The sequence below is a fragment of the Phyllobates terribilis genome, unplaced genomic scaffold (assembly GCF_046119375.1).
Source record: "Phyllobates terribilis strain yellow unplaced genomic scaffold, ASM4611937v1 Scaffold_11__3_contigs__length_659146591, whole genome shotgun sequence".
NCBI classification, from domain to species: Eukaryota; Metazoa; Chordata; class Amphibia; order Anura; family Dendrobatidae; genus Phyllobates; species Phyllobates terribilis.
The window spans coordinates 577,078,625-577,101,973 of record NW_027362771.1 but is presented as its reverse complement, the minus strand read 5'-3'; the positions used below and the strand labels follow the sequence as shown (position 1 = coordinate 577,101,973).

At 47.7% G+C, this 23,349-nt stretch overlaps 1 protein-coding gene across 3 annotated transcripts in view; it reads left to right on the top strand.

The window, feature by feature from the left end:
• LOC141166956 (beta-1,3-galactosyltransferase 2-like) overlaps positions 1-23,349 on the top strand; it is a 346,293-nt gene that overhangs the window by 69,047 nt on the left and 253,897 nt on the right. For 2 of the 3 annotated variants that reach the window (XM_073654195.1, XM_073654192.1), the window contains exon 4: positions 6,561-6,645. The exons of the other annotated variant lie outside the window; for it this stretch is intronic. The gene's annotated coding sequence lies outside the window, so the exon portion shown is untranslated. The remainder of the gene's footprint in view (positions 1-6,560; positions 6,646-23,349) is intronic. 3 annotated transcript variants of the gene reach the window in all.

Here is a 23,349-nt window from a genome sequence, read left to right as displayed (position 1 = left end):
CACAGCGAGGAGAGCAGCACACAGGGGGAGGGAGACAGAGCACCCCAACAGGCAGGAAGAAGCAGTGTGGTGGCCGCCGGCAGAAGGCAGGCCACCGTTCCCCTTAACACCAACACAAAGGGGGTTGCCAGTACAACTGTTAGGTCTTCCCGAGTCTGGTTGTTTTTTAAAGACTCTGCCAATGACCCCAAAAAGGTAATTTGCACCACCTGCCAGGCCAGCATCCGCAGGTGTGGCAAAACTAGCAGCCTGACCACCACCAGCATGATCAGGCACATGGCAGCAAAGCACCCGACTTTGTGGGCCGAACCCCAGGGTCCAGCAACAGTGTCTGCGGGTGGCACCATTGCTTCTTCCGCAGTTGTGCATGCAAGCCAATCCCTTGTCCATGGTGCATGCGAAGAAGCATCCTGCCCTGCACCTGTCATTGCATACTCTCAAGTAGCAATTCACAAGCACGTGTCCCAAAACATTAGCCATGCCTTCAACAACGCAGTTACCGGGAAAGTCCACCTAACCACGGACACGTGGACAAGTGCTTGTGGGCAGGGACGGTACATCTCACTGACGGCACACTTGGTTAACATAGTGGAAGCCAGGACCCAGTCGGAGCTTGCGACGGAACACGTCCTCCCAACACCAAGGATTGTGGGCCCTAGAGCAATCAGGGTTGCCCCCACGGTCTACAGCTCCTGCACCTCATCCTCCTCAGCCTCCTCCTCCTCTTCAGCCTCCATCTCCAAAATGACCACATCAGTCACAAGCTGGAAGCACTGCTGCACTGCCTCGGCCAAGCGGCAACAGGCTGTGCTGAAGCTAATATGCTTCAGTTCAGACTCCACACATAAGACCTCAGGAGTGGACATGGATGTCAGACATATGTACCATCCTCCAAAACTTTGAGGACTCCACCAAGATGGTGAGCGGTGATGACGCCATAATTAGCATCACCATCCCGCTTCTCTGTCTTCTGAAACGCTCTCTGCTCACAATCAAATTGATGTATTGCAGGCGGAGCACGATGAGATGGATCAAGGAACCATACAGGGTGATTACACATAGCCCAGCCTCATCTCATCCCAACGTGGATTGGGTGACAATGAGGAAGAGGAGGAGGAAGAACAGGAGCTAGTTTCATGCACTAGAGATGGTACTACCTGCACAACTGTCATACGTCTGTTCAGCGTGGATGGCCAGAGGACAGAGAGGAGGAGGAGGGGAGCATGGTCAGTCATCCTATTGGTGAGGACACGGAAGTCTTCCCTGTTAGCAGTCTGGTACGCATGGCTGAGTTTATGTTACGCTGCCTTTTCCATGACCCTCCGTTCTCAATATTTTGGGTGACAGTCATTACTGGTGGTGACACTTTTAGGCCCATGCTGCAAAGAGAACGTTATATCTCTTATTGCTGAGACGGACGGGTCTACAAAAATGGGGCAGTACCAGAAGGCCCTTGCTGCGGAACTATTAAAAAAATTCCAATCTGAAAGCGCTGGAGGCATAGGTCACAGTTCATTGAACAACCAAGGAGACACAAATGCAATCCAGCAGAGGTAGGGGAACACTGTCAAAGTTCTGGGACAGTTTTCTCAGACCCTCCCATCGCACAGGCCCTGATATGCGGGGTACTCTCACAAGGAGTGCTAAGTTTGGGAAAATGCTGAGAGAGTACCTTGCTGACCATACCAACGTCGTCCGTGATTCCTCTGTGCCTTATAATTATTGGATACCCAAGCTGAATACATGGAATGAACTGGCTCTCTACGCCTTGGAGGTCCTGGGCTGCCCTGCCGCTAGTGTTTTATCAGAGCGGGTTTTTTGTGCCGCTGGTGGAATTATAACTGATAAGCGCATCCGCTTGTCAACTGGAAATGCTGACAGGCTGACTCTCATAAAAATGAACAAGGGCTGGATTGGGCCAGATTTCTCAACAACACCGAATGATAGCAGCGTAACATAAACTCAAATCCAGTGTCTTTTTTGGGAGGTGTATTCCCATGCACCTCTTCACACCCACACATGGGTTTAAGCTTCCTGATTTTGGCTATTTGCTGTTGTGCTCCTCCTTCTCCTCATCCTCATCCTCCACCACCATATCACAAGGGTGACCGTGGTCCGTGATGCAACACCACATAATTTTTTTAAAGGGTGTTTATGATGCAGGTAAAAAAAAATTATTATACAGTATGTTTATGTATACCCTCCAGGGGTAAATGTTTGTCAGCCCATACACTTAGTGCGTGGGCATTACAAATATGGGAGGCCTGCTCCTTTCTAATGGGAACATTTTTTTATGAGGCCCTTTAAGTCTCTTCCAAGGGGCATTGGAGTGCCTCCCAATTTTTCGCAGCCCTTGCATTCACTGCATAGGCCAACACTATGGGAGACCCTCTCCTTTCTAATGGGAATTTGCCGTTACTGTGGACCTGCTCTAGGTGTCTTTAAATTGTTAGTGGGTTTTTTCTTAAATTTGGTCAGCCACTGGACTACCCTATAACTGTATAGCAGACCCTCTCCTTTCTAATGGGAACATGTAGTACTTGTTACTGTTGCCCTGCTCTATGTGTCTTTCAATTTTTAGTGGGGTTTTTCCCAAATTTGGTCAGTCGTTGGACTCACTGTTTACCCTATAACTGTAGAGCAGACTCTCTCCTTTCTAATGGGAATTTGTCGTTACTGTGGTCCTGCTCTATGTGTCTTTAAATTCTTAGTGTGATTTTTCCCAAATTTTGGCAGCCCTTGCAGTCACAGCATGGGCATTGCCACTATGAGAGACCTGCTCCTTTACAATGGGAACATTTTTTTTACTGAGACCCTCCTCTATGTCTCTTCAAAGGGGTATTGGGTTGCGTTCAAATCTTGGCAGCCCTTGCAGTCACTGGATACGCAATAACAGTATAGGAGACCCACTTGTTAATAATGGGAACAACAAAGCATAGCCGGCTGATGGCTCTCTAACAATAGCGAGGGCCAACTGCTGGCCTTTTAAGAATAGTAAGGGCCATCTGATGGCCCTATAAAAATAGGCTTTATGACTTTAAGAGTCCCTCCCTCATAATTGAAACAGGATGTGTCTGATGATGTGTCACACACCACATTGCCAGATAAGGTTGTAAAATGTTAAAATGACATTTCCCGGTGATTGCATTTGTCTTAAAAAATAACGTAAAAAAACCCAAAACAATAGGATCTTTCTTTAGTATAAAAAACAGCGTCGCCAATTTAACCTCAATGTAATCACATTGTTCAGCTCCTGCACCTCCTCCTCCATCTCCGAAATGACCACATCAGTCACAAGCTGACAGCACCTGCAGCACTGCCTTGGCCAAGATGCAACAGGCTGTGCTGAAGATAACATGCTTAATACTTAGGTGACAAACCGCCCAGAGCTGCAGAGTTGTTGAAAGCTGTAACACAGCAGCCTGATCTATGGCTCTCACCGCTGAACATACAGCCAGTCATGGTCGTGTGTGACAATGGGTGGAACCTGGTGACGGAGAAATGAAAGCCGTAGTAGATACGGTTTCCCTCTATGCCAGTCCTTTCACCGAGCTAAAGAATATGGCTGTGGTGAAATACAACTCCCACTGAGAAGCTGTTTCAGATTGAAAAACATTGTGCCCACCAGAGGATTTGATTATGAGGGCTCACCTTTCTCCCCCGCTCAAGAGCCCCATAGCAGCTGCAAAGTTAGCGCTATCATGAACTGCCTGAGGTAGAAGCCAGGGCACACCAGAGGATTCTCTAGCAGGACCGTCCAACCCTGCCAAGAAGCAGTCCTGGCTAAGAAAAGTGTGTGGGAAGGTTCCCAGACACTCTATGGCTGCTTTTTTACTGAGGAGGAAACACAAGCAAACACGGCGCGAGAACATACAAAGTCCTTGCAGATGTTGTCCTTGCTGGCATTTGAACCCAGGATCCCAGCTCTGCAAGGCTTCAGTGCTAACCACTGATCCAATGTGCTGCCATTCACCCTCTAATATGTAACAGGCTGGAGAAACTTGCACCTACTGCCAATCTATCTTCAGCTCCTTTGTGAGAAACTAATGTATTTGGGCAGCCACTCAGTCTACCAAATAAAATTTCTGAGAAGGAAATTGGGGATGGCTTCGCTACTGGTACTGGGGGCAGTGCTAATATCATGGCATCGTACCATAGTTTACTGGAAATATTACAGGCTTGTAGGAGGCAAGCAGATTGCCACAGAAATGTACCAGCAGTAATGTTCAGGGATCCGCGCTTGTAGAAAGCGGAGACAACACCGGGAGAAATAGTGACGGCTGGGGACCGAGTATGGACAGGAGGCATGAGGTTGTGAAAAGCTTCCACCTCCATGATCCTAAAAGGCCACATTTCAAGTGCAAGCAGCTGCCCAGATATCTGGCAGTTTAGTATTGCGGCCTATGGGTGGGTGGGTGGCTGACTGCATACTTGCGCTTGCATTCCAAGTAACTGAAAACTAAGCAGATGGTGGTCTCTATCATCATCATGGCCTCACCTCGGCACTATGAACTCTCCTGAAGGAGAAGCCAGGCCCACCGGAGGAGTCTCCGGTTTTCTGGTGGGTCCGTCCATCCCTGCCGAGAAGCTTCCCTGGCTAAGGAAAGGGTGTGGAAAGGTTCCCGTACACTCTATAGCTGCGTTTTTTAATGTGCATTGGATGTGCTTATGCATGTTATTTCTCAAACCGCATTGCAGATCAGGCCATTGCCCAATGAAATTAAATGCGCAAAGAAAGTTGTTTGTGTGTCAAAGCACCACCGACAAGTGCGAGTTGATGTTGTACGAGCTGCCATTGCTTCTGCAACAAGCTGAATTAGAAGACTTCCTGGGAAAAATGACACCCAGAGTAGATACGGTTTCCCTCTATGCCAGTCTTTTCACTAAGCTAAATACAACTCTCAGCAAAAAAAGCTGTGGACTGGCTCCGTACCGTCCCTGGCCACATTCACCTGTCCACGTGTTTGTGGTTAGGCGGTCCTTCCCAGTAAGTGCACTGGGGAGGGTACAGGTAATGCTGTGGGACCCATGCTTGTGGAAGGCAGAGACGATACCAGGAGAAATAGTGGCGGCTGGGGATCGAGTATGGACACCCAGCCGCAGCCGGCATGAGTTTATGAAAAGCTTCCGCCTCCATGAGCCTTAAAGCCCACATTTCAAGTGAAAGCAGCTTTAGAGGACATCCTGGGAGAAATGACAGCTGGGTAGATATGGTTTCCCAAGTCCTTTCACCAAGCTAAAGATTATGGCTGTGGTGAAATACAACTCAGCAAAAAAGCTGTGGACTGGCTCCGTATCGTCACTGGCCACATTCACCTGTCCACGTATTTGTGGTTTGGCGGTCCTTCCCAGTAATTGCACTGGGGAGGGTAGGGGTAATGCTGTGGGACCCGTGCTTGTGGAAGGCAGAGACGATACCGGGAGAAATAGTGGCGTCTGGGGACCGAGTATGGATACCAGGTCGATGCCGCCATAAGATTGTGGACAACTACTGCCTCCACGAGCCTAAAAGGCCACATTTCAAGTGCAAGCAGCTCTCAAAAATTTGACAGTATAGTATTGCAGCCTGTGGGTGGGTGGGTGGCCGGCTGCATACTTGCGCTTGCATTCCAAGGGATGGGGTAGGGACAACTGAACGCTGCACTGGGACAAAGACATGGACGGTGATTGTTGCAAGTCTGCAATGACAGGTGCATGGCGGGTGGCATCTTCGCATGCGCCGAGGATCACTTATGATGGGCACACTTTTAGGCAGTGACCTGGGAGTCAGAAATGCTTCCAGACGTCTTCCCCATGCTGTTCCCATGTCTTTTCAGCACTGTATGCATGTGTCTGATGATGTGTCACACACCACATGGCCAGATAAGGTGGTAAAATGTTAAAATGACATTTCCTGGTGTATGCATTTGTCTTGGTTGAAAGCAATTCAAAAGTGCAAAAACGCATCAAAAATGCTACGTGTGAACATAGCCCAAGGTGTGGAGGAGTATTTTTGGTTTTGGTTATTTATTTTGCCTTATATACAAGTCATTACCCTGGAAATATTGTTCCTTAACATATTTCCCAGGAAAATCCATTTTGGTTTCGTTTTTGTATGTTTTATTGTGAGTCCGTAAAAGTGGCGTAATACTCTGACAACGTTGTTGACAGCAGTGACCTGAGGGTCAGAAATGCTTCCAGGGGTCTTCCCCATGCTGTTCCCATGTCATTTGAGCACTGTTCCCGTCGATTTGGCCAATTTTTAGGCTCTCTGCAGACCGCCGGGGGGAGCCGCCTGAAAAATACTCGAGTTTCCTATAGACTTACATTGGGCTCGTTGCTCGGGTCGAGCACCCGAGTATTCCAATGTGCTCGACCCGAGCAATGAGTACCCGAGCATTTTAGTGCTCGCTCATCACTACTTATGACCTATTGATCTAAGTGTGTTGCAAAACTGGAAAACAAAGAAAGAATCCTGAAATCTGGGTAATAACCGGTATTCCTACATTACTATAGCACGGGCTATTGATTTGGAGATGTTTATCATACTGGAGACTGAATGCAATGTAAATCACCTGCAGGCGGGAAGGTTTATACAAAGGAAGCCTGGACACAGTGCTTGTTGAGAAATGCACGGAGACTTCACCAATTATTTGCACACAGCAAGTAAGTTACAAAAACTTTCCCTTTTCAGTTATTCTTTACGTCATGTTACCTTTCAAGGCTATATATGTATAATTTTGATATCTTAAATGGAGTCAGATACTGGGGAGCAATTCCAGCAATAGGAAAGGGCAGATATGGAAAAAGCCGATACGGAGGCAATGTATCTCCTTTGCTCTAGATTAAGTCAGACTGGCCCTCAAGAACACCAGATAATCCTCTAAGTCAGTGGTTCAGGGGTGCAAGAGCTGTGGCCATTCTGTGTGAACACCAACCATATGCTTGTCCGACAGGTTAACTATGTATATGTGAGCAGCCTCCACAAAGAACAGTAGTGGCCGGCAGCTGAGGAGCAGAAACAGGAAAAGTCTAATGTTGCACTGTGTAGACATCTCTGGATGCCTCATAATTCAGGAGAATGAGGTCTCTTGATCCTTTTGACACTCCAGAAAGAAGTGTGAAATAGACAGGTAGCTTTCCGTTCCTGCGACTCTCTCTATTTAAGTTTACGGGAGTTGTGAAATGTTTGGCAGTAAGCACCACACTCATGACCTCTTTGACCTCTTCCTCAGTAGGGTATATTCACACAGTCTTCTGATGGGTATTTAAAAGAAGATTGTACTCCAAAATTTACATGAAAAAAATTGCTTCAAATATTCATTGAATAAGCTTCCGGTTGATTTAATGGGGAATGCTCCAAAACACATATGAAAAATAGCACTCTCTGCAGTATAGGAGCTTTTCCCCTTTAAAATCAGAAAATTGGAAGCTTATTCAAAGAGTATTTGAAGTGTTTTTTATGTGGATTTCAGAGCAGAATCTTTCTAAATGCCCATCCAAAAGCTGTGTATACCTACTATTAGGGTATGTGCACATAACATCTTTTTTGGGTGGCAAAAAATGTCTGTATTTCAAGCGAAAAATGCTTCGAGTATCTCCCCTTTTTTCTGGCATTTTGTAAATTTGTAGTGTTTTTTTCTTAGTGTTTTTTTTACCATTTCCTATGTGCTTTTTTTTACGTTTTGGACAGCCCGCATAATTTTTGAATGTTTTTCCTTAAATTCATGTCGTTGTGAGTACTAGGGGGAGCTTTGGACATAACTGCATACATTGCATGTAAACACAGGATGTTTGCATGCATTAAATTCTTGACAAAGAAATTGATTGAATTTGTCTTGGGGCCACAGATGACCCCATCGCAGTACCTTATAATTGTTAAATGTAGAATGGTTTACTTGGTAAAATTCCCATACATTGTCAAACTCCTTTATATCTTTCACATTGAATTGAACATTTTGGAATATTTTGGTGTAAATTCTTCTCATGAAAAGTGCAAACATATTTCATATCTACAAAATTGTAGACTGCATTGTAAGTTGTAAATGTTTTTGTAATGAATAAATATAAATATTGAAAGATTGTAATAAGCAATCAAAGCCCAATATGATCAGGCAACCTACAGGTTTTAAAAGGTCTATACAAACTTAAACTATATAAAGGAAAAAGAGACAAAAAATAGTGAAAAAAATAGATCCAATTGAAAAATGAAAAACTTACTTTATTTCATATTCATTAAAAAAAAGTACAAACACAGAGTACCAGAGGTCCTTTGACGTGATTCGACCGCACAGCAGTCTTAGTCATAGCGTATTTGTACCATACAACCGCTTCCTTTAAAATCCAAAAGCCCCACTCATGTTAGTGACATCAGAATATGCAAATACAATATGAAAAAAAAACAAGAAATAAGAAAAGTCCTTAAATATACATAGGGTCGCTGCGGTAATTCATACCTGTGGGATATCTAGTGTTCGCTTTAAGAATCCAAAAAGCTTCTTTGCTTAGAAGTAGATTTCTCAATTTAACACCTCTTTTAGGCTTATTGACTCTTTCGATTCTGAAAAAAACAAAAAGGAGTTCAAATTGCTCTGATGCATTTGAATAAAGTGTTTAGCTGCACAGGAGGTGAGTTTGCCTTAAAGATTTCAGCAGTATGTTGACGCATATTGCATTTGGCTCCAGCGCAGTTAAAACAGCCATTTTGTGCAAGCCAATTCCTACTTAAAGGTGAATGATACAAGCTGGGAGACAGAAGGTCACCCAGAGTCTGACCTCTACCTGGAACATATTTTATACCAGGGCGTAACATGGTATTTAAAATTGGATCCTGGTACAATATAGGTAAGTTCTTAGCAGCAATATCTTTTATTGCACTAAATTGTGAATTATAACTAGTAGAAAACACAGGGATAGAAGAATTATATTTTTTGGTCACATTAGTTAGATTTGTGTAACAACTATTTACAGTGGTGGCCAAAAGTATTGGCACCCCTGCAATTCTGTCAGATAATACTCAGTTTCTTCCTGAAAATTATTGCAATCACAAATTCTTTGGTATTATTCTCTTCATTTAACTTGTCTTCAATGAAAAAACACAAAAGAGAATGAAGCAAAAATGAAATCATTGATCATTTCACACAAAACTCTAAAAATGGGCCAGACAAAAGTATTGGCACCCTCAGCCTAATACTTGGTTGCACAACCTTTAGCCAAAATAACTGCGAACAACCGCTTCCGGTAACCATCAATGAGTTTCTTACAATGCTCTGTTGGAATTGTAGACCATTCTTCTGTGGCAAACTGCTCCAGGTCACTGATATTTGAAGGGTGCCTTCTTCAAACTGCCATTTTGAGATCTCTACACAGGTGTTCTATGGGATTCAGGTCTGGACTCATTTCTGGCCACCTTAGAAGTCTCCAGTGCTTTCTCTCAAACCATTTTATAGTGCTTTTGGAAGTGTGTTTTGGGTCATTGTCCTGCTGGAAGACCCATGACCTCTGAGGGAGACCCAGCTTTCTCACACTGGGCCCTACATTATGTTGCAAAATTTGTTGGTAGTCTTCAGACTTCATAATGCCATGCACACGGTCAAGCAGTCCAGTGCCAGAGGCAGCAAAGCAACCCCAAAACATCAGGGAACCTCCGCCATGTTTGACTGTAGGGACCGTGTTCTTTTCTTTGAATGCCTCTTTTTTTTTCCTTTACACTCTATGCTGATGCTTTTTGCCAAAAAGCTCTACTTTTGTCTCATCTGACCAGAGAACATTCTTCCAAAACGTTTTAGGCTTTCTCAGGTAAGTTTTGGCAAACTCCAGCCTGGCTTTTTTATGTCTCGGGGTAAGAAGTGGGGTCTTCCTGGGTATCCTACCATACAGTCCCTTTTCATTCAGACGCGGACGGATAGTACGGGTTGACACTGTTGTACCCTCGGACTGCAGGGCAGCTTGAACTTGTTTGGATGTTAGTCAAGGTTCTTTATCCACCATCCGCACAATCTTGCATTGAAATCTCTCGTCAATTTTTCTTTTCCGTACACATCTAGGGAGGTTAGCCACAGTGCCATGGGCTTTAAACTTCTTGATGACGCTGCGCACGGAAGACACAGGAACATTCAGGTCTTTGGAGATGGACTTGTAGCCTTGAGATTGCTCATGTTTCCTCACAATTTGGTTTCTCAAGTCCTCAGACAGTTCTTTGGTCTTCTTTCTTTTCTCCATGCTCAATGTGGTACACACAAGGACACAGGACAGAGGTTGAGTCAACTTTAATCCATGTTATCTGGCTGCAAGTGTGATTTAGTTATTCCAACACCTGTTAGGTGCCACAGGTAAGTTACAGGTGCTTTTTTCATTGAAGACAAATTAAATGAAGATAATAATACCAAAGAATTTGTGATTGCAATCATTTTCAGGAAGAAACTGAGTATTATCTGACAGAATTGCAGGGGTGCCAATACTTTTGGCCACCACTGTACATGGTAGTTTATTGGCCTCTTGCATGGCATTTTGGAGAATAGATTTTTGGTAACCTCTGTGCTTTAATCTAGTTGTAACAATTTGACATTGTTCAGTGAACTAGTTAGGAGTAGAACATATACGTTTAAAATATTCTCCATTGGCTATGAAATTGATTGTCCATTTTAGGTGACAGCTATTTGCTGTGAGAATAGTGTTCCCCAAAATGGGTTTACGATCTATAGTAGAATGAATCATGTCACCTGATAAAAATAAATCCAAAAAAGCCTTGTGAAAGGCTGAGGTAGAACAAGTGAATTGAGATTTAGAGGACTATTTATTTATTTTACTCACTTATATAGCGCCATTAATTTTGCAGTGCTTTACAGACATTAATCACTGTCCCCATTGGAGCTCACAATCTAGATTCCTTATCAGAATGTCTTTGGAGTGTGGGAGGAAACTAACGTAAACACGGGGAGAACATACAAACACCTTGCAAATGTTGTCCTTGGTGGGATTTGAACCCAGGACCCCAGTGCTATGAGGCTGCAATGCTAACCACTGAGCCACTGTGCTGCCCAATGATAAAGCATTATAAAAATTATAAAGCAAAACAGGTGCGCAATTAGCAATGATCTCTTCATAAATCTGTCCTAAAAAATAACAGGACCAAGAATCACTATCAAAAGAGGATTTGTGTGAATTTCAACTTTACTTCTACCGACATTGATTCATCTGGCACCAATTTGGATCTGTCTGAGATTGAACGTTTTAGGTCAGACAATTCCTCCATGTCATCTTTAGAGGACACTCAACTTCAATATTCAGTGTCAAAAAACGATTTGGGCACGAGACACTCGTTTTCAATGAGATGTTACCCAGTCAGGAGCTACATTTTGCTATTTGCTATTATTCCTTCTCTAGTGTGTCTTTTCTTTTTCTTGGGTTCAGGCCAAACTTTCTTAGTTGTGTAAGGTAGCGCTATTCATCATGCTGGGGTACTCGCTTCACCGGGTCAATTAAAGCACATATGCAAGTTTTTTTCCGGTAACATGTAGTCCAGCAGTTTATTACACCTCATAAACCGCAAATAACATAGTCCATCTCAGTGGCTCGCCGACATGTTACACATAATATCCCAGAGCCTTTCCAGTGACAGATATGCCTACTTGGCTCCAGAGACAGCCTTCAGCAAGGTAACAATATCAATGTCCACATGAAGCAGCTGTTTTACCTTTGCCGGGTCGTAGCTGCTTCAGTCAGCTCGGTTCTGCCACAGCTGCAGCTTTAGGCTTCCCAGATGGGGCCTCTGGGCCACGTACCTTCAAAGGCTACTGGTATCTCAAACGCCGGGGGATCCAGCCTCTGCCTTCCAGGCTAGTGGAGTCCCACACAGGGACCAGGCCTCTCTTTCTCTGTTTTACAACTACCAGGATTTATATATCCCTTTGTGCACACAGGACCTGTGATGATGTCACAGTCATGTGATCAGTCACCTGAGGGGGAGGTAAATGGTCAGCCAGAACACACCCCCTGGACATTCCAGTAATGCCGCAAGCCGCTGCATTACATATCCCCCCCCCCCGTTCAAACTTGTGGGGTTGAACACATAATATACACAATCACAATATAACCCATTCCTTAGGGACCTACCCTCTGTCATTGTCAAGTCATATTTCCGAGTCGTAACCTTGTCAGACCTCCCCCGCTCCCAGCGGTCAGTCGTGACCTTGTCAGACCTCCCCCGCTCCAGCGGTCCATACAGCAGTGTGACTCACATGCCCTTGTATCTAAGGTCCGGTCCGACTCTGTACTGTCCCGTACTTTGTTGGGTCGTTTGTATTGACCACTCAGACCTGAGATATGGGAGGTCTCACTACCTCTAAACCCACGCCCACTACCCTCAGGACATCTTGAAAGGTCTCTAACTTCTACTGTAGCCATTCTATTATTTGAAGGGCCCTTTCTCTGTCTGGTCTCACAATTTATAGATGGCTGCCATCTTCTGCTGCTCAGGCAATTCTGTCTTTCCACTCGCAGTCTAGCAAGATTCAACTGTTCTACTTCTCGCAGGTAGGTCACTCGGTACTCCATCAGAATGCGTATATATGCGAGATTTTCTTCCGTTCCTACAGTGGAGAATGACACCATGCCGTCTTCATCTGGTATCCAGTCCTGACGATCACGTGGACTGCTTACTTTCATCACACCAGACTTCTTTACCATCATTTGCATGGCTTGGCCATTTCTCCCAATGAGCTTTTTTACCAGAGCATGAGGCACCCGGATGACCTCTTCCCTCAGACTTTGAGCTTTTCTCATAAGTTCCAGTTGTCTAATGGCTTGTTCCGTCTTCAACCGGACAAACCGCTTCGTGCGAACACATCGCCAGTGCATGTCACTTAGGATAGCCACCCTCTTCACTGTGACTTCGGATGTGGACAGGACCACCAGCTGTTTAGATTCTGAGGTCGAGTACACCTTACAGGCTCCCACGGCCTTCTTAGACTCTTCATGCACTGACTGTCTGGTGCATTTTTCTCTCAAATCTTCGGGTACATCTATGAGACACTTGTACCGAGACGTTTCTGTCTCACCAGTGGTCTCCAAACGATCATTTGTCTCAGGTTTCAGGGACAACTGACTTTCAGCTTCTTCACCCTGTAGAGTGGTCTCAATCACTCGGCGCACGTGCTCTGCATCCGCCTTATCCTCTAGTTTTTCCTTAATCTTGAGGAGATCCTCATAGTCTCTCTTAAGTTGTTGCAGATCATTACTGAGTTCACCATACTCCTTCTTGGATTCACACAGCTCCCGGTTGAACTGTTCGCGCAGTCGTTCTAGGTTTTGATCACGTCTAGAAACTTCATCCTGCAGCGCCTCTTTTAAGGCAGACAGCTCTAATTGTACCAGGGAGAAACGATCCTTCATCTCGCACAGCTCATCTTCAAACTCCGATTTGTCAAGCTCCATCTGGAAAACCTCCTCTTTATTTTTCTGGAACTTTTCCTTCCATTTGTTGATTTCCTCCAGTTGTTGCTGCAAGTTCCTCACAACCTGATTTATTTTCTGCCATTCAGATTCCAGGCTCAGCTGGTCCGGGGACATGTTCTCCAGGTTTTTCCTTAGTTGCTGCACGTCACTCTGATACTGCTACCTGACAGGCTCCATCTCTTGGTCAGGACTGGCCACCTCCTCCTTCGGGGCTGTCGGTTCCTGATCCTTCTGTCTTAGTAGATCATCCTGCTTGTAACTAATCTGCAGAACTGCATCCAATTCTTCATTGTTGTCTGATACTGTACGGGAGGTTGCTACTGGCAACGTCACCTCCTCTTCTTCTAAAAGATGATCCATACTCAGAATAAAGGCACACAGCCTTGCATTTTCTTTATTTACCCTTTCAGCAAAGGCTACAGGAGCAACTTTTTTGTGGCCCTTGCGCCTTTGACGACGAGAGGGGGACTTTCTCACCTCGTCTAGCTCTTACTGACTGAACTCTCTTTCTACTTTCATAGTGTCACCGTCAGCTATGGGGTCTGTGTCACTCCCCATAGTGTTGTGGCCCAACAAGTCACCTCCCACTTTGACGTCAAGCCCTTCTTACTGGAGCTACCCCGTTATCAACGGTCAAATTGTCATTTTTAGGCGGTACCAACCCACAGCCAGTAACCAATTTGGGTTTTCTATACGCTACGCTCTTTTGAAACTCCGCCCCTTTTGAGACTCTGCCCCCTTTTGGGCACCCACACCTGTAGGGGGATTTTTACAACAAAAACCAGCAATAGTCTTAGGACCTAGTTCACAACATATCTTACTACCTCCCTGGGCACTCTGGGATAGCACTGGCGCCACAGGAGAACTCAAGGAATGGTCTGCTACCGCCATTGTGTAAAGGGCCCACAGCTCCTGCCCTTCCTGTACCAAGACCTGATGTCGTTTCTCAAATGCATGCTGCGAGTCCTGTTGTCGCTTCTCAAATACCAGCTGTTGTTTCTCAAATGCCTGCTGCTCCGATTTTAACAGGCATTTTAATCGTTCAACAGCTTCAGAACTCATCTGCTGCTCCCTTCACAGCCATCTTTATCAGCTCCTGCATTTCTTCAGGACACTCCATTTTGCTGCTGAACATTTGCAGCTGGGCATCTAACCACTTCTCCATTCCGTCTGGGAATACTGCTCCATTCATAGCCATCGCGGTACACTGTTCACACTAGACACTTCACACCGCTCTCCCCGGAAAAATTTTCGTGGCCCCACCGAGCCATAGCAAACCAGGTTTGAGTGCGACGACAATTTTCGTAACCCCGCCGAGTTACAGCAAGATGCTTTAATCTTCGTGACCCCGCCGAGCCACAGCAAACCAGGTTTGGGTGCGACAACAATTTTCGTAACCCTGCCGAGTTACAGCCAGATGCTTTAATCTTCGTGACCCCGCCAAGCAAGATGCTTGCATCCACACTCGTCGTCCTGTGCCGTTGCCCCTAGCAACCAGGCTGCAGTTGCCCCTAGCAACCGGGCTGTAGTTGCCCTAGCAAACGGGCTGCAGTTGCCTGCATTCTTCAACCACATGTAAGGTAGCGCTATTCATCACGCTGGGGTACTCGCTTCACCGGGTCAATTAAAGCACATATGCAAGGTTTTTTCCGGTAACATGTAGTCCAGCAGTTTATTACACCTCATAAACCGCACATAACATAGTCCATCTCAGTGGCTCGCCGACATGCTACACATAATATCCCAGAGGCTTTCCAGTGACAGATATGCCCACTTGGCTCCAGACACAGCCTTCAGCAAGGTAACAATATCAATGTCCACATCAAGCAGCGTTTTTACCTTTGCCGGGTCGTAGCTGCTTCAGTCAGCTCGGTTCTGCCACAGCTGCGGCTTTAAGGATTCCCAGATGGGGCCTCCGGGCCACGTGCCTTCAAGGGCTACTGGTATCTCAAACTCCGGGGGATCCAGCCTCTGCCTTTAAGGCTAGTGGAGTCCCACACAGGGCCGCAAGCCGCTGCATTACAGTTGCAATTTTCAACTGAATGTGGATCCAAGGACACACATTCAATTGAAATATATTGCTGTACGGAAAGTCACTGGCTTCCTGCACGACAATAATTAAAAGCCGCCAGCCAATCACAGTATAAATTATATGCTACATAGTAATAAACAGAAAAAAAGGGGTTTAGCTGGCTCACCCTCCAGCGGCTTCAGTCAAATACAAAGCTTTATAACAAGTTTAACAACAAGTGCTGTTTGAAACGCGTATGGTAATCAGCATTGTATCCCATGTTTCCCTAATTCCAGATATGGATTTTTGATTATTCACACTATCAAGATGGATTTTTTTATATACGTATATAAAATAAAAAAATGTTAATTTTAAATTTTGGACGTTTGGTGAGCTGGATCTATTTCTCCTATACCACTATACACTATGTACAGAGCACCTGTGTATAATGTCACCGTTGAGTCACTGTACTATATACAGAGCTCCTGTGTATAATGTCACTGTTGAGTCACTGTAGTATATACAGAGCTCCTGTGCATAATGTCACTAGTGATAACTGTATTACCTGTACACTGACATTATACACTGTATACTATGTACAGAGCTCCTGTATATAATAATAGTTTTGGTAATATTAATATTGTGTTTTTTTATGATCAGTATTTTAGTAGTCAGTCACTATGTGGTGGAATATATGAGCTGGTCATGGTGTGGCCATGTTTCTCTCTTGCATGTGGTATTATTTGGTTACTATGTGGTGGTAATATGTGATCTGGTCATGGTGTAGCGATATTTGTTCCTTGTATGTGCTATTATTCGGTCATTATGTGGTGGAAATATATGGCCTTGTCATTGTGTGGTGGTATTTGTCCCTTGTATGTGACGCGCCCCCTGGGCCGTGGGGTACTCGGTGCCAGGCCGGTCGTTGTTAGGGGAGATGTCACAGTGGCGGTGACCCGGTCCGTGACCCAGGGCGGTCAATCAAAAGGGGTATATTTACAGGGGATTTATAGTTTTTATATACATTTTGTGACGCTACCTGTGGTATGCGGCTAAAGGGAGCCGCCACTGCGGAGCTGGTCCTCTGGAGCTGGTGTGAATGCAGCAGAGTTGGTTTAGCTCTCCACAGGTAGAGCTTAGCTCCAGGGCAGTGTAGATGTTGCTGCTATGAAGTAGCACTCGTGGTGCAGTGTAGTGCAGGGGATGGCGCAGCAGCAATAACTGACAGAGACAGTGGGGTGCAGTATTCAGGGTTTTACTCCCGATTTTCAGACTCCAACTTACCAGGGCCAGGGTAACTTTCCACGTCGTCCTGTGCTTACTCAGGGAGGGGTTCAGCCAACCCTCAGGCACCTCCGAAGTACATAGCGGGACCCCCTTCTGTGTATTCCTTCTGGCCGTCTCCCTGCACCTCACACCTAGTGTCCCAATCCAGTGACCGCGGACCTTGTCGGGCGACGTCTTCTCTGTCCCCTGGGTCCTCTATGGCCACCTTCTTGGTGAGACAGATGTGAATTGTGGCTGCAGTACCTGAAATACTGCAGCCTCCGGTTTCCTAGTTGACGCATAAAGAACTCTGCTATTTTAGGGACCGGTCCCCTCTGTGCGACCTGACCCCTCCACCGCCTGGCAGATTCGGGCATACGGGTGGCCTCCAGCACTTCCCGTACCCCTGGGGTCCCTTTCACATTCCTGGAGCCTTTCTCCTGCTACTCTCCTCCTCAGGCTGTCCTGGGCCTCTCTCTAGACCCTCCTCTTGAGCAGAGCTCCTGCAGAGCTCCTGCTCCCTCTACTTCTCCTCTCAGACTGCTCACACTCCAAAGATGGCTTCCCTCTTTATACTACTCCTAAAAAGTGCTCCCCTGAACTTCTTCCTCCACCCACACCCACTTCATGGTTCCCCCTACTTTGGTTCCCCCCACTCCAGCCAGGGAGAGGGCTCAGCAGGAAGCGCGACACATCTTGCCCTTCCAGCTTGTCTGGAGTAGTGTAGTGTTGGATGCAGGTGTTAGGGTCCCGGGCTGTACTCCTTCCTTACCTGAGAGTGAGATACTACACCTCTGGGTGAGATGCAGTACCTCTGTGGCGACTGAACCCTCAGGGGCGCCACATACCCCCCTGGTAAAACACAGCACGTCCGCGGGCTGGAACAGAGTAAGAACACATTTTAGACATGCAATTCTGTGAATGAATTTGCATAGAAGATAATGAACAAAACTTTTCTTCCTTTTATGGGAGGCACATTTTCTTAAACGTTGCAGGTTACTTTATTAAAACATTATAAAAGCACTTTTAATAACATTGCCGTCACGTATATAAAACATTTTCCACATATAACATTTTTCAGCAGATACAGTGAGATCTTTAACCAGGTGTCCATCTCACTGAAGAAGGTGCAATTTGAACAACATGAGGGACCCGTCCGAAAGCCTTCAACATAGGCCCTGGGCGTGGCTGCAGGCCATAGGTGATCCAAGTGTTGGACCACGTCTTCGGCCACGCCAAACGGGTTTTTGTTCTGAGGTCAGTCTTGTCATATAAAACCAATAAGGGGCACTTTAAGAAGCGCAACTACTTACAGGGAAAGTTTTTGGCTGCTCACAGTCCTCAGCCTAAATGTCTCTTTATACCCTTACCGGGTAACTGGATAAACACACTCTTTAACTTTTTTAACTTTTCAAACTCACAGTGTTTTTGCTGTACCCTTCCGGGTAACTATGTACAGTACTTTTCAAAGAAACAGTTCAATAGTGGTGCTCCCTCCTGGGAAGCACCTGTCCACAATAGGCTGGCCCAGCCGGGTCATCAGCTCTAGATGGCAAGGGTACACTCTCCTCCACCACCCTGTGGATGTTCAGGGCATACCAGCCCCTCTCACCTCGATGCCTGGTGTAGGTGACGTGATCACCAGGATACAGATTCCGATCCGGATGTCCTTCCTTTAGGTGGGACTCCACGTCCCTCCTGTTAACAAAGAGATCCGTCTCGGCCTGTGAATCCCGATTGAAACCCTATCCTCCATCCAGATTGAATTTCACCACGGTCCCCTCGGCATGGGGACCGTGTGCGGCCTCCTTGTCTTTGCGGGCCCGGGCCTTCTCCTCCATATTCCGGGCCTCCATGCTCTCCCAGCGCGCCCCCTGAATGCGCCGCTCTCTCTCCAACTGCTCGAGCTCCCTCTTACAGTGCTCCACCCGGCGCGCAGCTTCTGCTCTAGTTTCCGAGGGAAATCCCAATGAGGTCCCCCCCCAGGGTTATCCCACAGGAACTGGTCCTCTTCACTCCTGGAGATGGCTGAGGGCTCAGGAGCGGGTAACAGTGGGAGGCTATGGTCCTCCACCACCGCGGACCAGTCCCAGGGCAGGCGCCCGTACACCCACTCAGGTGTCGGGGGAGGTGGTTCCTGCAAGGGGCCCAGGAGTGCGCCGGCGTCACTGGTGCCCCGGGTTAACGGTTCCGGGCCCAGGAGTAGGTCTGGGGCCTGCGCGCCCAGAGATGGAGGATACTGAAGGGGGGCTAGGAGCGGACCTGCGTCGGTAGTGCCCGTGGTTGATGGTTCCGGCAGGGGGCCCAGGAGCAGGTCAGTGCTTTCAGCGCCCGGGACAGGGAGACTCCTCTTACCTGCTCCCGCGGCCGCTCCTGTGCTGCACTCTGCTTCCTGGCGCTGGTCCGGCTCCGCCAAGGCTGGGGCACTGCCTGTTGATTGCAGTGCTGGCTGCTGCCTGTTCGCCATTCTCCTCATCATCTCTTTTTTCAAGCTGGCGGTGGCAGCCTAATGGGCCCTCTCCATCCGCTGGCTTAGGTCTTCCATCCCGGCGTAGAGAAACTCCGAATCCTCCCAGGACAGCTTTGAGACCACTTCCTCCAAGGTGAGGGGTGTCTCAGGCTGCTGCAGGCTGCTGGCGGGAATTCCTGTCTCACCTCCCTCCATCTTGCCTGCCGGGTGCGGTCTGTCTAGACTGCTTGAGACCACACCACGTCTCTCAGTTTTCTTATTTTTTCCTCTCCTCTTTCTGGGGCAGTCCCATGGCTGCTTGCTATCGGCCACACCTGGGGGCAGCTCCCTCACCTTGATGGACACATCTACGTACATTGTTACTGCTGCTTGGGGCGTGCTCCCATTCTGGGACCCGGCCCACGATGGGAGGTTCTCTGTTGTTCTTTATAACGCACATAATGGTGCCCGTTCTTCTGGGGCGGGCGCCACATTCAGTATAGAACACAGTCTGTAGGCGCAAAATGCCCGGTGATAACAGGTGGGTTCATATCCTGTTGATGCGCCCCCTGGGCCATGGGGTACTCGGTGCCGGGCCGGTCGCTGCTAGGGGAGAGGTCACAGTGGCGTTGACCGGGTCCGTGACCTAGGGCGGTCAATAAAAGGAAATATTATTTACAGGGGATTTAGAGTTCTTATATCCTGTTCGTGACGCCAAAAATGACGCGCCCCCTGGGCCGTGGGATACTCTGTGCCGGGCCGGTCGTTGCTAAGGGAGATGTCACAGTGGCGGTGACCCGGTCCGTGACCCAGGGCGGTCAATCCAAAGGGGAATATTTACAGGGGATTTATAGTTTTTATATACAGTTCGTGACGCCACCTGTGGTATGCGGCTAAAGGGAGCCGCCGCTGTGGAGCTGGTCCTCTGGAGCTGGTGTGAATGCAGCAGAGTTGGTTTAGCTCTCCACAGGTAGAGCTTAGCTCCAGGGCAGTGTAGATGTTGCTGTTATGAAGTTGCACTCGTAGTGCAGTGTAGTGCAGGGAGTGATTGCGCAGCAGCAATAATTGACAGAGACAGTGGGGTGCAGTCTTCAGGGTTTTACTCACGATTTTCAGACTCCAAGTTACCAGGGCCAGGGTAACTTCCCACGTCATCCTGTGCTTGCTCAGGAAGGGGTTCAGCCAACCCTCAGGTACCTCCAGAGTAAATAGAGGGACTCCCCTTCTGTGTATTCCTTCTGGCCGTCTCCCTGCACCTTGTAAGAACCTCAGGGTAGTAGTTGTGGCGAGGAGCTGATGTGTTACCATACCCCTGACAAAGATAAATGTCCCAATTCTCCTGTGTTATGCGTGTGGTGCAGAACACTCACGTTTTGATTGCAGATCTCTGCTGTCTTCGGTTCTTCCACCTCAGGAACCGCCGCACACACATTTAGGGACGTCCATTCCGTTTTATAAAAAAGAACTTTACTGGAACACTTGAAATCAACTACATACAGCATGTAGCATTGATCACATACTTTTCCAGGGTTACCGTCTGATACACCGTACGTATTGATGTTCACTGTCCGTTGGTCCTGAACCGTACCTTCCACAGTGGACCCTCTTGGCTTATGAGACTCTCGCAGTTTTAAGGATCCCGTACTGTCTATTTCCCGTCCGACTTCCCCTTCAGTAAAGGCTTTTGGACACACACTTCTCTGTGGATTCTGTGGACCGTAGGTCCCGAACGTTTAGGAAATGTCTGTTTCAGAATATCTGAATACGGGTTCTTTGATGCTGGACAGACCGTGTCACCGGTGTCCCCTGGACCACCAACTTCTCTCTCCTCACATCTCTCTCTAGAACTCTCTGCAACCAGGAAAAAGATCTCAGTCCTTCACTGAACCTGCTCCTCCCACACTGAGCAGCTCCCAAACCCCTTAACTCTTTCCTAACTTATAACTACATCTGCTTTAAGCTATAGTGCCCCCCTTAGCCTTACTCTTCTACTATTCTAATACCCTACCTGCACTAACCTATGCTGACACTATAACTGACACATCAGACAATTGATCATAACACATGTTCACATTTAAAACAGGATATAGCATTATGTGCACACACAAAGAAAAGGTGCATGACCAGGTCCTGGTCACCCTCTTACATGCCTTCCTCCTAAAACATGGTCGTCCCGACCATGAGAGCACCTGTAAAAACACCAATGCACATTTTAAAATTTTCAACCACAGTTTTATGTAAAATACACAATCATTCAACACATTTTTATCAATTTTTCTGCAATTTTCGACCTTGGTCCCACTCGGTTGGGACCCTGGAACATAGAGTTCAAGTTCCTTTGAATATGGGTCCGTCTGAACCAGGTCCCCTTGCTCCTAGGACCCAAAAAAATTGTTCATCACTGGCCCGTTGCCTTACAAATTCTGCTCCGACAGTCCTGGAGCAGTGACCCGGCACGATCCTCGGGTCGTCCTGACAACTTTCCCTTTGTTCCCTTCCCTCCTTTTTGCTGGGTACGGTCCCTTTAAGAACCATGCTTCGCTCTATAGCTCTTATACAAGAGCACAGTCCTTTAGTCAACCCTATCAGGGTTCAGTCCCGTAATCCAGCAGGGGAATGCGCAAACGTGCACAAAAGAACTGGGAGAGGGGAAAAACACACAAACAAAGTCACCTTCCGGCCGTCCGGCCAGCACCATTGCTCCATGGTGCTATGAGGGCTGGTTGCCCTTTAAGAGATGCGGTACAGTCTCTTTTAGTGACCACATCCTTGGCCACCTCCGGTCATCACCAGGCTGAACAGGGGCTCCTGCCCCTAGGAACGCAGAACAGTTCCTTTTGCTTTTCCCGTGCAACTAGCATAACCAGATACTTTTAAAGTAGTCGTTCACTCTGGGTTTCCCCTGGGACTGCCGTAATGGGCCACTCCCTGGCCTTGAATATAGATGATGGTGGTTCCAGAGGATGAATCACTGGAGACCGATCCTCCTCTGTTGTTCTGGCTCCTTGTTTCCGATGCTGACAAGCTCGGGGACTCCCACTGCACGCTCCCTTGAGAACCGGCCGTCGCTCCCAGTGACTCCAGCGCAGGAGATCCTAGTCTGGGGTTTATGCTTTCACTCTGGCCCACAGCCTGCTGTACTGCGGCCACCACAGTCGGCTGCACAGGCTGGTTCATCGCCTGCTCCACCATCTCGGGCAGGACAGTGACGGCCACCGCGTACGGGCCTCGGGGCCCATATTCTTTGATGAACTCAACTCGGCTACCCACTAGCAAGGGACCGTGAGCGTCGATAGATCCGTTATTTACATAGACCTTCTCGCCAGTCCCTGCTTCTTGTAAGAAACCATAGCCGGGGGACAAGTTGAAGTGCCGCACTAGGCCGCAAGTCATCGGGCCGGACATTGCTCCTCCCCCCGGCCTCCGCAGCTCTTCGCGGATGAGGCGCTCCCGCCTCTTCTATTCGGTGATCACCCCGGCAATCCACCGGGCCTCCTCTTCTCCGGGGATTCTCACCATTTCTTGGTAAGTAGGGGGTTGGGGGCAGGAGACATGGCCCTCGTTGAGACTCACCGCCGCCACGGACACCGGAAGTGGCTCATCGTCATCTGCTGGCTCCATCATTGCCGTTGTTTCTCTGGCCGCCTCATCCTGTACTGCTACTTGTTTTTTTTCTCCTGAGCTTGTGATCACGAGCCCCTTTAGGGCCTCCGCCAGAGAGACGGTATCCCCTAGCGGATCGTGAAAGGGATACCAGCCTGGTAAAAACAGTAAGCCGCTCTCTATGGGGTAATCATGGAGATCAAAGACTCCCTAGCGGCTAGCGGCCGCCGGGGCGCTCCTCCTTCCCCTGGCGCTCCCTGCGCCTGCTCTACTCCATTCTCACGACGCCACCACGACGAGACATGTTCCCAGGCTGTCGCTGTTTCACCGTCTCTTCTCGCAATGGCGCCGTGCTGCTCAGCACAAGAGGTCCTCCTCCTAGGCTCCACCCATTCGTGGGTGGAGCCCCCTTCACCAATTCTTCCCACTCTGTTTCTGGGATCTTCAATGGTAGGTGGAATTTCTTCTTTCTTCGCCGCGCCCATCGTGGACGGATACCGCTCACAGGGGGCCGCAGTCGAAGTCTGGCCCGGCGTCCATGCCATACCGTTTTCCGTGCCATTTTGTGCTCAGGACGCCCACGATG